At 39.3% G+C, this 15,708-nt stretch overlaps 1 protein-coding gene across 1 annotated transcript in view; it reads left to right on the top strand.

The window, feature by feature from the left end:
* RFTN2 (raftlin family member 2) overlaps positions 1-15,708 on the top strand; it is a 66,590-nt gene that overhangs the window by 1,241 nt on the left and 49,641 nt on the right. The window lies entirely within an intron of this gene.

Below are 15,708 nucleotides of genomic sequence, written 5' to 3'. Positions count from 1 at the left end.
TCAATCGAACAATAATGCTTTGTTTCTTAATTATATTTTCAAAGATTTTTGTTTTGTTTCGTTTGCTTTGTTTTTCTGTAATATGGCTCAAATGTACTTTATGAAATTAGAAAAACTGTTTGGAAATATTTACTTCACTTTTAAATCAAATGCTTATTTGTAGAAAGATCTATGAAAAATGTTTGATTTCCAGGCCAAAAAGCTATAGCCTTATTGACAGTTTGTGTTTTGAAAAAGATATGAAAGACACGAGAAGGTAGCGTGTTGGAAATATTACTTGCATCATGTGGAAGCGTGTTTGCTAAGATAATTCTGAGGTTCCCAACCATGTTAAATTCTGTGATTGTGCTAGTCATCTGATATTTTTTGACCAAACTAAACTTCAAGTTTGGAAATACAGTAAAAAATAAGAAAAAAGACAGTCTTCTGTAAGACACTTCCTTTGCTTGGTGCCCTGTCCCTAACAGAGAAACTCTCTGTTCCAGAAAGTTGGAAACACAAATAAACAAGCCCAGATGGCAGCCCTGTGGAAGGAGCAGAGGCAGCTCGAACTCATAAACACTTTGCCTCACTTCTTTTGGGAACTTTAGCGTACTGTACAACTGCATGGATAAAACTGAGTTTTGAAAAGCAGAACTATATCTTCAGTTATGGAGTACTAAAAAGGAAATTAACAGTGTCTTGCTTGCTATTAGAATTTCCATATATCAACATTTCAAGTTCTTATTACAAAGTTATATTTTTCATTCTAATAAGCCGCACATTTTATCAGTTAATAGAAAGTTTATACTAAGTAAATTATCATGTTGGATATTATCTTAGTTTCTTTTCAACTTAAACACAAATTCTCCATTTTTTGGTTTGCTCCGTGAACAGTGCATCTTTGTGCAAGAAGCAAGAGCAGCCCATTTTTCTTTGTCAAAAATTGAGCTAGCCAGTAAGCAAACACCCTTTGAGGGACATACTCAAAATCTATACTTTTCACATATTCACATTTCCATTTCTATCTAAGGCTAAGGCTACCAACGGAAAAAGTGTCAATATTCTAAATTTTCTTTTTAATTATGAAAGTTAAGATTATGATAATGGTGATAATCAGAGAAGTAACCAATCATGTGAATTTTTTTTCTATGCTTTTTCAAAAACCACCATTTGAGAAAATATTTGTGATTGCTGTTTTCTCCATTGATTGTCCTTGTCAGTTATTTGTTAGAACTAGTTTCTGTAAATCCATAGGACACAAAAACACATTCTCCTTAACCTAAAACCTTGTCTATTCATAAACTTTAGACCAGAGCCATTTTGATCTGCACTTTAAGATTTGCTGCACGATCCTCACTGGGGTCATAGGCCTTAAAGTAACTCAACAATTTTTTCCAATTTACTTATTTCCAGTAACGTTAAAAATCTCAAACAAATTTGTATAAACACAGTCATCCTTGGATCAGAAAGATCTACAGCTTTCTTCAGAAGTCACTTGGTTTGTTACCACCAGAAGCCCTTCTCTGTGTGAGAGGAGAGTCGCTTCCACCTTCCTCTCTAGGTGTTGGGGGGAGGTCGCAGAGGGCTACAGTGTGAAGTGTGAGCATGGGCGTCGTGGGCAGATGCTAGCACAGACAGCAGACGTGGATTTTAAAGCTGCACCTGGTGCCTCTCTGGCCCAGATGCCCAGTCTCCTGGTGCCCCTCTTCTCTCCAGTTCTTCCACATGGGTTTTGTTTTGATTTTGTCTTTGCCTTTGTCTGAGAAGCCCAGACTCAGCATCAGCCCAGCTCACAAACCACCTTCCTGTCTTCTGTTGTCTCTGACCTCCACCTGCCACTCCAGCCCATAGAGGAGTGAGTCACAGGGGTCTAAACCACACCAACCCCATTTAGCACTGCAATTGTCCTGGGATTGCTCTAAGGAGGACTGAGTAGTGGCACCTCCTGCCTCTCAGAGGCCACCATGCAAGAAGCAACACTTAGGAAGCAAAATGGCCTGGTGACAGCTGTGCGTGCTCATGATAAGCCTGTCTCTTACCTTGTTTTTCCAAACAGAGGGCATGAGACAGAGTAAAGTCCCAGTGGGGCAAGAGGAAGAGACGCTTTGAAATTTCCAGTATCCTGTGTTATGGTGGCTATAATTATCTTGAACAACTTATTTATTTCCCATTCAGTTCCATTCTCTCTCTCTCTCTGCCTTCTCCACACTTTCTTTTTTGAGGAAAGTGGCACTTTGAGCCATTATTTACATCTCTAAGAGAGAAATAATAGCATAGGCATTAAGCACATAAGGCTCTGGAGTCAAAGTTCGTGGGTTCTGAATCTAGGAGCTTTCGCTCACTAACTGTGCCAAGTTTGTAAACTTTGCTATATCTCAGTTTCCTCATCTGTAAAATGGGGGTTCTAATGGTGCTTACATAATAGAATTGTTTTAAGGATTAAAGGGGGCAATACAAGATAATCTACTTGAAAAGGTGCCTGGCACTTAATAAGCACTTAGTAAAAATTAGCTATTATTATCCCTCCTGGCTTCATGCCTGGGCTCCCAACTGCACTAGTGAGATTTCAGCACAATTTTTGTGATGTTTTCTGGATTCTTGTATAGTAGTCTATATATGTGTATTTATGAGCAAGTATGTGAATGTATACATTAGTGTGTTACAGACTTTCTTAACAAAAAATTAACTGCAAATGATCCAAAATTGTTCGTTTACCTCCTTATATTGTCCCAGAAGACAATCTGAATAACAATAGCCTGAAGGATTTTTAGAGCATGTATAGCTTTATGATTAAAAAGAGTTTCTACAATACTAAAACCCCAACACTAGGACAGATGGCAGCTTCCTTATTTGAATTTCTAGTAGAATTATGTAAAATGAATTGAGTAAAATTTTGCTGGCCTCTGGCTTGCTTCCTTATTAGTAGAACAAGAAACTCTCATTGTCTTTTATCATCACAGTTAGCAGCAATAAATACATATGATGTATGTATTCTGTAGAAGATGCTGAAATTACTGGAAATATAAAGAAGAATAAGACATAGTTTCTGCCCTGAAGTAGTTTACATTCTAATTGGTCAAACTGAACAAGATTCTGAACCCCTGAAGGTCAAGAAATATATCTCATCCACTTTTGTGTTCCCTGTGTCTGGCACAGTGTTTGACATGTGACCGATGGCCAATAAGCTGTGTTGAATTAATGAATGAAAAATTGCAATACAAGATACAACAGGTGTCAGGAAAAGGAAAAATCAATTTTGAATAGGATCAGTTGGAACTTGAATTAGGACTTTGACCCTGAAAAAGAAGTAGGGCTTAGATAGTCAGAAGATTAAGAGGTTGAGGCACATTCAAGGGTTTTGTAGGAGAGACGCAGAAAATAAGATTGGAAATAAATGGAGTACGGAATGCTCTGACTTGGCTAAGGAGTGATTCCTTGATTCTATAGGGAATAAATAGCTGTAAAGGCTTTTGAACACGTATCTGATAGGTATAGGGAAGTGTTTTTACAAGATTAATGTATGATTGAGTGGGGGGAGATGAAAGTGAGGAGAAAGGTTAGAAGACTGCTTGTAGTGGTCGAGGCTGATGACGAGCAGGACCTGCATGTGGGGGCAGCAATAAGTATGGAAGCAAGGGGTGAATATAACAGATGTTAGGAAGGAGGAACTTACTTAGCCTGTGGCTGGCTGGAAGTGAGGGGACAGAAAGAATGAAGAATCCAGGGTGACTTCCCTGTTCTGAGCCTGAGTAACTGTGGAAATAGTGGTGCCCCGTCCAGCAGGAGGGGCGCCCAGAGAGAGTCAGTGTGTAGTGAGAGCAATTCCATTACAGGTGTGCTGCGTCCGAGGTGGCAGTGGAACATCCTGGTAGGGACAGTTACAGATGCCTGGCTGCAGAGGGTGATTTCTAGGAGGAAATGAATTGATACAGTCTTACAGAGAGGGAATATGGGCAGAGCGTAAGTGTCTTGGGCTGAGGCATCAGGCATATTTGGCCGTATTGAGGACAACACAACAAAAATGACAAGAGAATGAAGACAATCAGGTCTGTGTAGCACCAGAGAACACCAGGAAAGGGAGAATTCCAAAAAGCAAGAAGTGGTCAATAATTTAAAATACTAGAGAACTTTCAAGAAGAATGAAGATGCAACACTGAAGAGAATGCATTAAAAATCAACAAGAGATGAATGAAGGATAAGAAATGAAGGGAGGGAGGGAGGGAGAAAGGAAGGAAGGAATCAAGAAAAGAAGGAGGGAAAGGTGAGTCCAGCTGAATTTTCTATGTCTGTCTGAATCTAAGAAGTTCTTGGGCATTTTCTCAAGCAGTCAAAAAGTTTTGAAGTATAAAGTGCTACATAAAAAGAAATTAATAATTAAAATGACTAAATTTAGTCAAGCATCAACATAATCTCTGTCATGGTGCCTAGCCCAAATTCCTAACCAGGTGAAAAAACTACATAAGGAGTTCTGTTATGTTTGAAATGGTGAGATATTTTGGTTTAGAAAAATGATAAAACCTGACAAATTCAGACTATTGTGGGAGAGAAGGATCCCATTCTGTCCTGAGGGAGGAGGGAACCTCTGATAATAGATTACAGTTGACTCAAATAAATACTGATGTTGGGAGAAAATACATACTCATTTCTATCGGCAATCTGCATTATGTTGGATTTTTTCCTGCATATACTTCTTATATCTGGGTAGACATTTATTCGTTCTTTGAGCTAACACTTACTGAGCACCTACTGAGCTAAGAGCTAGGTTACAAAGATAAATAGAGCCTAGACTCTGCCCTCTATGAACTTGCATCCTACTGAGAGACACTGGTAAACAAGCAGCCAGTTACACTGCGTACACCATACACTGTGACTCAGGCTGTGCTGGAAGCCTGAGGGTTATTGGAGCAGAAGGAAGAGCACGTCCACCTGATTAGTGAGATGATCCAGAAAGACTCCTTAAAAGAAGTGCCACCTCATCTGAGATCTAAAGAATGAGTGGACTTAGACAAAGGTTTGTATCCAGAATATATAAAATACAACTGAAAATCAATAAGGAAAATCGGTAGGAAAATCAACGCAAATCAGTAAGGAAAAGAAAACCCAACGGAAAAATAGAGAAGAAACTTGGACAGCTAGCCCACCACACAGGAAATCCAAATAGTCAGTAGACATCTGAAATTATGCTCAACCTCGTTAGTAATCAGCAACATGCATGTTAAATCCACAGTGAGGTACCACCACAAATCATCCAAAATGGCTAACGTTTAAAAAGACTATTAATACCTGGTGTTGGTAAATTGGTACAACCATTTTGAAAAAAAATACTTTGGCATTATCTACTTAACTGAAGATATTCCCAACAGAAACATGTGCCCATGTGCACCATGAGGCACATACACGAATGTTCATAGAAGTATTATCTGTAATAACCCAAAAGTGTGCACAACTCAGAAATCTCAGAACAAGAGCCTGGAAGAATAACTTGCGGTATACTCTCACAATGGAGCACTATACTGCAGAAGTCAGCAACTTTTACTGTCAAGGGCCAGAGAGCAAATATTTTAGGCTCTGTGAGCCATGTGGTCTCTGTCACAACTACTCAGCTCTGCCTTGTGGGGCCAACAAACCCTACGTAACAGTACAGGCTGTGGGCAGTACTCTGCCAACTTCTACTATACTGCAATGAAAACAAGCCAACTGCAACCACACAGCGACACAAGGTGACTCACGAGCATAATGCTGAGTGAAAGAAGACAGACAGAAAAGTACGTACTGTGTGATTCCAGTTACATAAAGCGCAAAAAATTGGCAACCTGAACTATAGTGTTTAAGGATACATTCTTGGATAGTCAACTAAAAAGAAGAGCGAGGAAGGGGTGACCATGACAGTCAGGGAGAGGGGATTGTGATGGAAAGGGCGAAATGGGAGCCTTCTGGAGTGCCCCCGCATTCCAATTTTTGATTGGATGGTGGTTTTAAGTATGTTTTGTGTATTTTTTTTTTGGTATGTTACATTTCTACCCCCACCCACAATTTTTAAAAAGGTTAAAAAAAGACTGAGTAGGAAGACAATGCTGAAAGACAATATGTACAGACTCAGAAGTGAGAGAACTTTTATGATCTCTCTGGGAACCATGAATAAAGCAGCAATGGGTGGAGCATAGCACGTGAAGGAGGCAGCAATAAGGCAAAGGCCGCCAGAGTTTGAAATGGTCGTGATTTGGTCTTCCGTCTACCTGCCTTTAGCAATGAACTCTATAGTTCAATAGAGTTTTAGTGTATTTAAAAAGTGCAGTTATATTACTTCAGTTAAATATATTCATGAGTGACTACAAAGATGGCAGCTTTCATTGAAAACATAGAACATTATATAATTTGGATGTTGTTTATGTAGTAGTTTATATTTCTAAGTAATTTAAAACATTTTGACAAATAGAGCAAACTAGATACTCCTTTTAATATCCATACATTAAGTTGCTTAACAATTTATTATAGTCCAAAAGCTTTAGCCCAGTTCATGTCTGAGTTTTCACAAATTCTGAATTAACATCACCCAAATCAATGAAGTTGTATTTGCCTGTAGGCACCAGAGTATACTGGCTCTGGAGTCATTCTGTCTGGTTCGGTCACAACCTTGTCCTTTGCTTACTAGCAGTTCGGGCAAGTTACCAAATCTGTCTCTTCCTGAGTTTCTTTATCTGAGAATAATCCACTTTATGGAGTTTTTGTAAGGATTAAGAAAGATTAGGCATGTAAGCACTTTGCATAGAGCCTGGAACAAAATATGCACTTGGTATATGTTACTTATTAGTTTTTACTATAATTGCTAGATATAATATGGAGATTGACAGTCTGTTCCCTTTTGAAAATATGGTAAAATTACTTAACGGGGTCTGCACATTGTATTTTTACCTAAGGAAACAATGTTTCATAAATATTTCAAAAATGCATATCAATCTTGGACTATTTCATAGAGTTACATCATCAGAGCAAAGTTTTTTGCACTGAACAAGTTCTTAGCTTTATACTGGAATATAACTTTTTCTATTTTTAAAATTTGATCTTTGTCTATGAAACTTTTAAGCAAAGGAGCATAAAAAGGTCTATTGATAGTTTATTTTAGAAACTATGAGGGTAAATGATAGAATCTTGCTGAACATTCAGGATGTTTCGATTTTAATCATAAAAATCAACTTTGCGTTTGTATAGTTTTCAAAGCAATTACAAAATGCTTGCTTTCCTCAGTTCTTCACAATAGCCCTGTAAGGTATAGTGAAACTTACAAATTGTGTAGCATCAATTTAACAGTAACCAACCACACCCACTAATGTTGCACACAGCACCATTTGTTCCTTCTCTCAAAGAACTGATGGTAGTTGGCGAGCTGAGAAGAGCAAGATGGCTTGCAGCTGCTGCTAGCCGCCTGTGCTGTTCACATTCTAGCCAAAACAACCACCACCTCCCCCTTAATTTCCTGTGTTTAAAAAACAGTAGAGACTCTGATATCACTGCCCCAGAGTAAGGACCTCAAATCAAAGGCGTGGCCTCTATCACTGAGCCTATCATGGAGATGTAATTGTTCACTCTGGTAAGCACCGATGAAAATTCCTCACTCTGTGGGTGCAGCTCTTCCCTTCCTCACATCTCTAAACTATGTCAGGCTTCCAGTCTCTTTTGAGCACAGTTTAAAATATTATTAAGAATTGAGGGGCCTGTCCAGTGGCGCAGCAGTTAAGTTCCCACGTTCAACTTTGGCGGCCCGGGTTCACTGGTTCAGATCCCGCGTGTGGACATGGCACTGCTTGGCAAGCCATGCTGTGGCAGGTGTCCCACATATAAAGTAGAGAAAGATGGGCACAGATGTTAGCTCAGGGCCAGTCTTCCTCAGCAAAAAGAGAAGAATTGGCAGCAGATGTTAGCTCAGGGCCAATCTTCCTCAAAAAAAAAAAAGAAGAAGAAGAATTGAGGGGGGCCGGCCCATGGTGGAGTGATTAAGTTCTCACACTCTGCTTCGGTGGCCCAGGGTTTCGCCAGTTCAGATCCTGGGTGCAGACATGGCACCACTCATCAGGCCATGCTGAGGCGCCATCCCACATGCCACAACTAGAAGGACCCACAACTAAAAAAATACAACTATGTACCCCAGGGCTTTGGGGAGAAAAAGGAAAAAAAAAAAGGAATTGAGGTAATTATATGAAGGGAAGTGCTCAACAGTATTCCCAGACTTATTTTTCCTCTTCTTCCTCCTGGGTTTACCATTCTTGAATGACGCTGGGGTATTTAAAGCAAGTCCCAATGTAGAAAGCAAGACAATTTGTTAACAGAGTGAACCCCAGCCCTCCTACCACCATCATCCTCCTGTCCCTACTTGAGGAAGAATTGGACCACTCTCTCTGTGTCCTACGATGCTGGACACAGTCCAAGATGGTCTAGGTGGCCTGGCCTGGACCCGGGCAAGCTCTGGTCTACAGAATCGCTGGGATGACCCAGAGCAGAAGTTGCAAACCAGTGAGACTTGGGCCATATTCAGCCTTCAGACAGGTCTCACTTGGTGTGTACAGTGGTAAAATATTTGGGTTAACCATCACTTTTAAAAATTGGGAGATGTTACATAAGAATCTGGATTTGGGAGTTTTCTTTCAGGTTAGAAGCTCCCGAAGCACCGGGCAGCACTGGGCCGGGGCCATTATGCTCTTTGGATGAGATTTTTAGTATTCTCCAGGGCCCACAGCCTCCTCCAGCACAGCAAAGCTCCCTGGTAGCTTTGGGCATTTGAGTCAGGGACTCAGTGTAGCAGATCAGTGTGAGTTAGGGACTCCTGATCTGGAATGTGAGCTCAGGAGACCTAATCTACAGTGTGAGTTAGAGACCTGAGATCTAGGGCATGAGATAGGGGCCTCTGACCTAGAGTGTGAGTTAGGGACCTCTGGTCTAGAGCATGAGTTAGGGTCCTCTGACCTAGAGTGTGAGTTAGGGACCTGAGATCTAGGGCATGAGTTAGGGGCCTCTGACCTAGAGTGCTACAGGTTGGGAGCCAGGCCATGATTTTGGAATAAATCCATATCTCTACAATCATCTTCTTTCTGGAGATTTTTTAAACCAACAGTGACTTATCTCTGAGACTCTGAAACTGTCTTTTCCAAACTGGACCACCAACAGACGGGCACATCCCTGATGTCTGAGTGTTTCCTTTGTGCCAGGCACTGGGCTGGTGTTTTACAGTTCCTGTAAGAGCAACTCTGTGAAGTTAGTACTATCATTACCCCTGTCTCAGGCAAAGTAACTTGTTTCAGATCTAGGAAATGGCATAACCATGATTTGAACCCAGGCCATTTGCTTCCAGGGCCTAATGCTCTAAGTGAGAATAGTCTATTGCCTTTCTTTCCACAAGGAGGACCTTATTTTATTTAACAAGTGGCCAACAATTGTGTAGCACAGACTACGGGCCAGAGACTTTCTAGAAACCAGTATTAACTTATTTAGTCCTCCTAACAGCCTTAGTGGATGGATTCTATTATTCTTCTCACTTTGCAGTTGGTGAAACTGAGGTACGTGGTGCACAGCACCCTGCCAGGCTGGCAAGTGGCAGAGCAGGGATCTGGATGCGGGCAGTATGGTCCAGAGTCTCCTTTCCACCCTGCTGCTCCATGAGCACCCTGGAGCTCTGAATGGAATAGGTTGATGTTACATCTAATTTTTCATTCTGCTTGTCCTTTAATAAGTATTTTTTAAGCACTTACCATAATTGTCAAATCAATCTGAGTGCTATTTGTCAAAAGACACAGACCTCCTGATAGAAGAAGATGCACACTTGAGATGGTTGAATAATTAATCTAGAGCACTGGGCCCAAAATGAACGTGATCTTTACATAAACTTAGGCTTGTTAGTGTGGATGTTCAGTATTTTTTTTTCTCCCTTTGTAACTTTTCTGGATGTCTCAGTTTGTCATTCCTCCCGGAACTCCCATGTGTGTGTGAGTATGTGTGTTTCATGCATAAACATTTCTTTTGCACTGAGACTGGAGACAGTAACCTTACTTTATTGAGAGTAAAAGGATGTGGATTAGACCAGAAAAGCTGGATTTATTCCGTTGACCAAAGTTTCTCTAACATCACCACAGAATGAGGTGTTCCTTAGAAATATATTCTCTGCCTGAACAGGAACATCTAAGCCCCAACGTCACTCTCCTATAGCTGTCCTCTTGGTGATTGCTTTTAACATGTTGCATAACTTTGCCTTTGAAAACCGTGTTCTGAAACAGTAGATGGACAGGATGATTTCATTATCATTATCGATTTTGGCTGATGAAGTGTGGAAAGCCCTTTAAGTGACCCCAGACTGTAAAGGTTTTATAGTTCTTTTGTCTAGTTTTATAATTCATTTTATTTCTTCTAAAGTCACCCGTCCCTTTTGCTCCTATCATTGTACCCTTGCTACTTCTACCCCAGTGGGTCTCCAAGCCTCCACCAAATGTCTTTGCATTGGACAGGAGGTGCTTTTAAGTTGTACACACAGAATTAAATGACATTGATCTCGCAGACTGAAAGTTGTGCCCTTTTCAGTTCTTTATATCTTCAACATCTCTCGAATGGCTGATTTTCCTTTTCAACAAAGAGAGAGCAGAGCGTGACTCAGAGTCTTTGGCAGATAACGATACCTAGCTAGAATCTAATTAGTGTTTTCTTTTCATTGTATGACAACTTTATACTTGTGGTGATTCTGTTTTTATGGTTATATGAGAGATATAAATTCTTTCTGAAATGAATTTAAGTTTAAAATGAAAATTAAAAGAAAAAATTCAAGGGGCCAGCCTAGTGGCGTAGTGATTAAGTTTGCATGCTCTGCTTTGGTAGCCAAGGGTTCATGGGTCCAGATCCTGGGTGCGGACCTACACACCAATCATCAAGCCATGCTGTGGCAGCGTCCCACATACAAAATAGAGGAAGACTGGCACAGATGTTAGCTCAGGGACAATCCTCAAGCGAAAAGAGGAAGATTGGCAACAGATGTTAGCTCAGGGCTAATCTTCCTCAGCAAAAAAAAAAAGTAAGGACATGAAAGTGCAACTGGTACTCAGTTATGACAAAAATTGTGAAAGTATGCTTGAAGACTTAAGTCCAACCCACACTTGGTAGAAAGGGGAGCTGAGGGTGGCTTCATGCCTCTCTTACAGAAAAAGTGGATGGGCTTTTTAAGAACTCTTTTTATAAGTTGCGTGGTTATTTGAGTACTAGATTTTTGAGGTTGCTGGTAGTCTGCTTTCCAGTTAAGTGGGACAAAAATCTCTCTCACCTCTAATTTTTTGCTGTATATCTTTATATTATATTTAAAGAACTGAGCACGCCACAGTCCTATTCTGCCCTGCCTCCTAAAGTTTGGGTGAATACTCCTCTGTGTACCTACCTCCTCAATTGCCAGCCTCTTCTGTGTGACAGCCCTTAAAATACATTCAGATGGCATCCTGTTCCTCACTTATTATTTGGCACATGGTTGAAGGACACCTGTCAGGGTCTTCAGACACCTCACTGTCCTGAACACACTTTCATATAAACATATGCCAGCTCATCTCTAATTTGGCTCTTAAATTGAACAAAATTCACTTATTCATTTAACTGACATTGAGCATCAATGCCATAGGCACTGTTTTAGGTACAACAATACAGCGGTGAGCAAGACATGAATATCCCAGGCTCCATGGAAGTCTTATTCTGGTGAGGGAGGCAGACATTACATAAGATAATTAGGTGAACATACTAGTGTATTCTGATTATTATCTAGGTAGTGATGAATGTGAAAGAGAAGAAACTAAGCAGGGAATATACCATGATGATCTGCTCAGCATGGAATTCAGTGAGCCCCCTTCCTATGGGGGCAGTTTCCATTCAGATGGCCCATGGTCAGGTTAGATTAACTGCTTACATCATTTGTCTGTGGTCAGCCAGAGCCTCCAGGGTTCCCACTCCCCCCGCCACATGAACATACATTCAATCAGATTTCTCTCATTCTCCGTTTTGAACTTAAGGAAAGAACTAAGAGTTTACCCCTGTCAGATTTTTTTTTAACTTTGGGACATTTATACCACAAGACCAAGAGTTCTTCAAATCCTCATTCTCTTAGCCAATGTATTTGCAACCACTTTTTTCCTACATAATTAACTAATTTTCCCTGACTCCAAAACACTATTGTTTGTGATTGTGAAGCACACCACTACTTTATGTACCACTTGGAAAGAAAAAAGGCATCAATTAAACTCTGACTCACTAATTTCTTATCTTTTAGTAATTCTATTTTGTACAAATAGTGAAAGTTCTTTCAGACATTTTGAAACATAAATTTTGCCTTCTATCTCTCTCTTACATACATAAAGAAGGAAAATTAAGTGAAATAAAGATATTCCTAAAACATCTTCACACTCCGGATCCAATTCTTATGAATCACTTTCAGACTCAGAGCCCTCGTGTCCCCATTTTTCCACATGAGTTTCTCCTCTTGACTCTCAAAAATATTGGCAATGCCACATTTCTTGAAAGAGTGCCCGACTTTTCTTCCAAGGACCTGACACCCATTGTGCAAGTTTGAGAATGGGGCTTTCTTGAATTGCCAGAGGTTACCAATGGAAAGTTTTCAGACAACAACGAGGACATATTTTTTCTTCAAGTGATCCTTGAACGGTCTGTGGACTAAAACCTCAAGCCCTCAGAATTGTTTAGTCAGGCCAGATGGAAAAGCAACCAGCTTACGCAGGTAGTGATACTCTCTGTAATTATCACCTGGCCTACAATAATGATCAAAATGCCAGGACAGACTTCCAACCTAGGCACATCCCTTATTCTTTTCTTTTTTAAGATTTTATTTTTTTAACTTTTCCTTCTTCTCCCCAAAGCCCCCCAGTACGTGGATGTATATTTTAGTTATGGGTCCTTCTAGTTGTGTCATGTGGGATGCCACCTCAGCATGGCTTGATGAGTGGTACTAGGTCTGCACCCAGGATCCGAACCAGCAAAACACTAGGCTGCTGCAGTGGAGCATGCAAACTTAACCACTGGGCCATGGGGCCAGCCTTATTCTTGTATTGAATTTTGTAATTTACAAAGACACACTTTCACAAAAATGAAATGCTCATCTCTACTCGTGTATTTGTCTTCAGCTGCCATTGATGTACTTTTGTATTTCACATTTGTCAAGTAAATAGTATTTTTTCAATAAGCTTTAAAATTCTTTACACCTTCACAAATTTTTAAGTTTTCTTTTTGCAGAGTACTTTACTAAGATAATCATGTAAAACAACTAGGAAAGTATCAAAGTTCTGTATTTTTCGGCATCATTTTTGAAGAAGAAGGCATAGCATGCCTCTTAAACCAATAAAACAGATGCCATTGTACGTTAAAAATGTCTTTGATATAAACATAAGACCTAAAACTATAAAACTCCCAGAAGAAAACATAGGGGGAAAGCTTCATGACATTGGATTTGGCAATGATTTTTGGATATGACGCCAAAAGCATAGGCAACCAAAGCAAAAATAGGTAACTGGGACTAGATCAAACTTAAAACTTCTGTACATCAAAGGACACAATCTACAGAGTGGAAAGTCAACCTACAGAATGGGAGAAAATAAATATCCATAATATATAAAGAACTCCTACAACTCAACAACAACAAAAAAAAGCCAATTAAAACATGGGCAAAAGCCTTGAATAAACATTTCTCCAAAAATTATATACTAATGGCCAACAAGCATATGAGAATATGCTCAACATCATTAATCATTTGGGAAACGCAAATTAAAACCATAGTGAAACATCATCTCATGCCCATTAGAATGGCTATTATGAAAAAAAAAAGAAAAGAAGTGTTGGCAAGGATGTAGAGAAATTGAAACAACACTTGTGTGTTGTTGATGGAAATGTAGCTGCTATGGAAAGCAATATGGTCATTCCTCAAATAATTAAAAATAGGATTACCATATAATCTAGCAATCACACTTGTTAGTATATATCTAAAAGAATTGAAAGCAGGATCTCAAAGAGCTATTTGTATATCCATATTCATAGCAGCACTGTTCACAATAGCCAAGAAGTGGAATCAACTCAAACGTCCATTGATGGATTAATGGATAAACAAAATGTGGTATATACATACAACAGAATCTTACTCAGCCTTAAAAAGAAGGAAATCCTGTCACATTCTACAACGTGGATGAGCTGTGAGGATATTATACTAAGTGAAATAAGCCAATCACAAAAAGGCAAATACTATATGATTCTACTTATATAAAGTATCTATGGGGCAACAAAAGACCCTGAATTGCTAAAGCAGTCCTGAGAAAAAAGAACAAAGATGGAGGCATCACAATCCCTGACTTCAAGATATACTACAAAGCTAGAGTAATCAGAACAGTGTGGTACTGGCACAAAGACAGACTCACAGGTCAGTGGAACAGAATTGAAAGCCCTGAAATAAAACCACACATTTGGACAGCTAATCTTCGACAAAGGAGCTGAGGTCATACAATGGAGAAAAGCAAGTCTCTTCAACAAATGGTGCTGGGAAAACTGGACAGCAACAAGTAAAAAAATGAAAATAGACTATTCTTTTATGCCATTCACAAAAATAAGTTCAAAATGGATCAAAGACTTAAAGGTAAGACCTGAAACCAGAATAATTCTGGAAGAAAATATAGGCAGTACACTCTTTGACATCAGTCTTAAAAGGATCTTTTTGGACACCATGTCTTCTCAGACAAGGGAAACAATAGAAAGAACAAACAAATGAGACTTCATCAGACTGAAGAGCTTCTACAAGGCAAGCAAAAACAGGATTGAAACAAAAACACAACCCATCAACTGGGAAAAAATATTTGCAAATCATATATCTGACAAAGGGTTAATCTCCATAATATATAAAGAACTCACACAACTCAACAACAAAACACCAAACAACCCAATCAAAAAATGGGCAGGGGATATGAACAGACATTTCTCCAAAGAAGATATACAAATGGCCAACAGGCACTTGAAAAGATGCTCATCATTACTGATCATTAGGGAAATGCAAATCAAAACCACACTAAGATATCACCTTATACCCGTTAGAATGGCTAAAATAACCAAAACGAAAAATAACAAATGTTGGAGAGACTGTGGAGAAAAAGGAACCCTCACACACTGCTGGTGGGAATGCAAACTGGTGCAGCCACTATGGAAAACAGTATGGAGATTTCTCAAAAAATTAAAAATAGAAACACCATATGACCCAGCCATCCCACTACTGGGTATCTATCCAAAAAACTTGAAATCAGCAATTCAAAGAGACCCATGCACCCCTGTGTTCATTGCAGTGTTATTCACAATAGCCAAGATGTGGAAGCAACCTAAGTGCCCATCAACTGATGACTGGATAAAGAAAATATGGTGTATATATACAATGGAATACTACTCAGCCATTAAAAAGGATAAAATCATCCCATTCACAACAACATGGGATGGACCTTGAGGATATTATGTTAAGCAAAATAAGCCAGATAGAGAACTGCACACTTAAAAATGCTTAAGATGGTAAATTTTGTTATGAGTTTTTTACCACAATTAAAATAAATATATATTATATATTTAAACATGTACATGTATAATATATATTATCTTTGACATATAACCTTTTTTATTGTGGTAAAATATATGTAACAAAATTTACCATCTTAACCATTTTAACCATCTTAACCATTT

The sequence above is a fragment of the Equus caballus genome, chromosome 18, assembly GCF_041296265.1.
Source record: "Equus caballus isolate H_3958 breed thoroughbred chromosome 18, TB-T2T, whole genome shotgun sequence".
In the NCBI taxonomy this organism is placed as follows: Eukaryota; Metazoa; Chordata; class Mammalia; order Perissodactyla; family Equidae; genus Equus; species Equus caballus.
The sequence above is the reverse complement of the archived record's forward strand: the minus strand, read 5'-3'. Positions and strand labels throughout refer to the sequence as shown.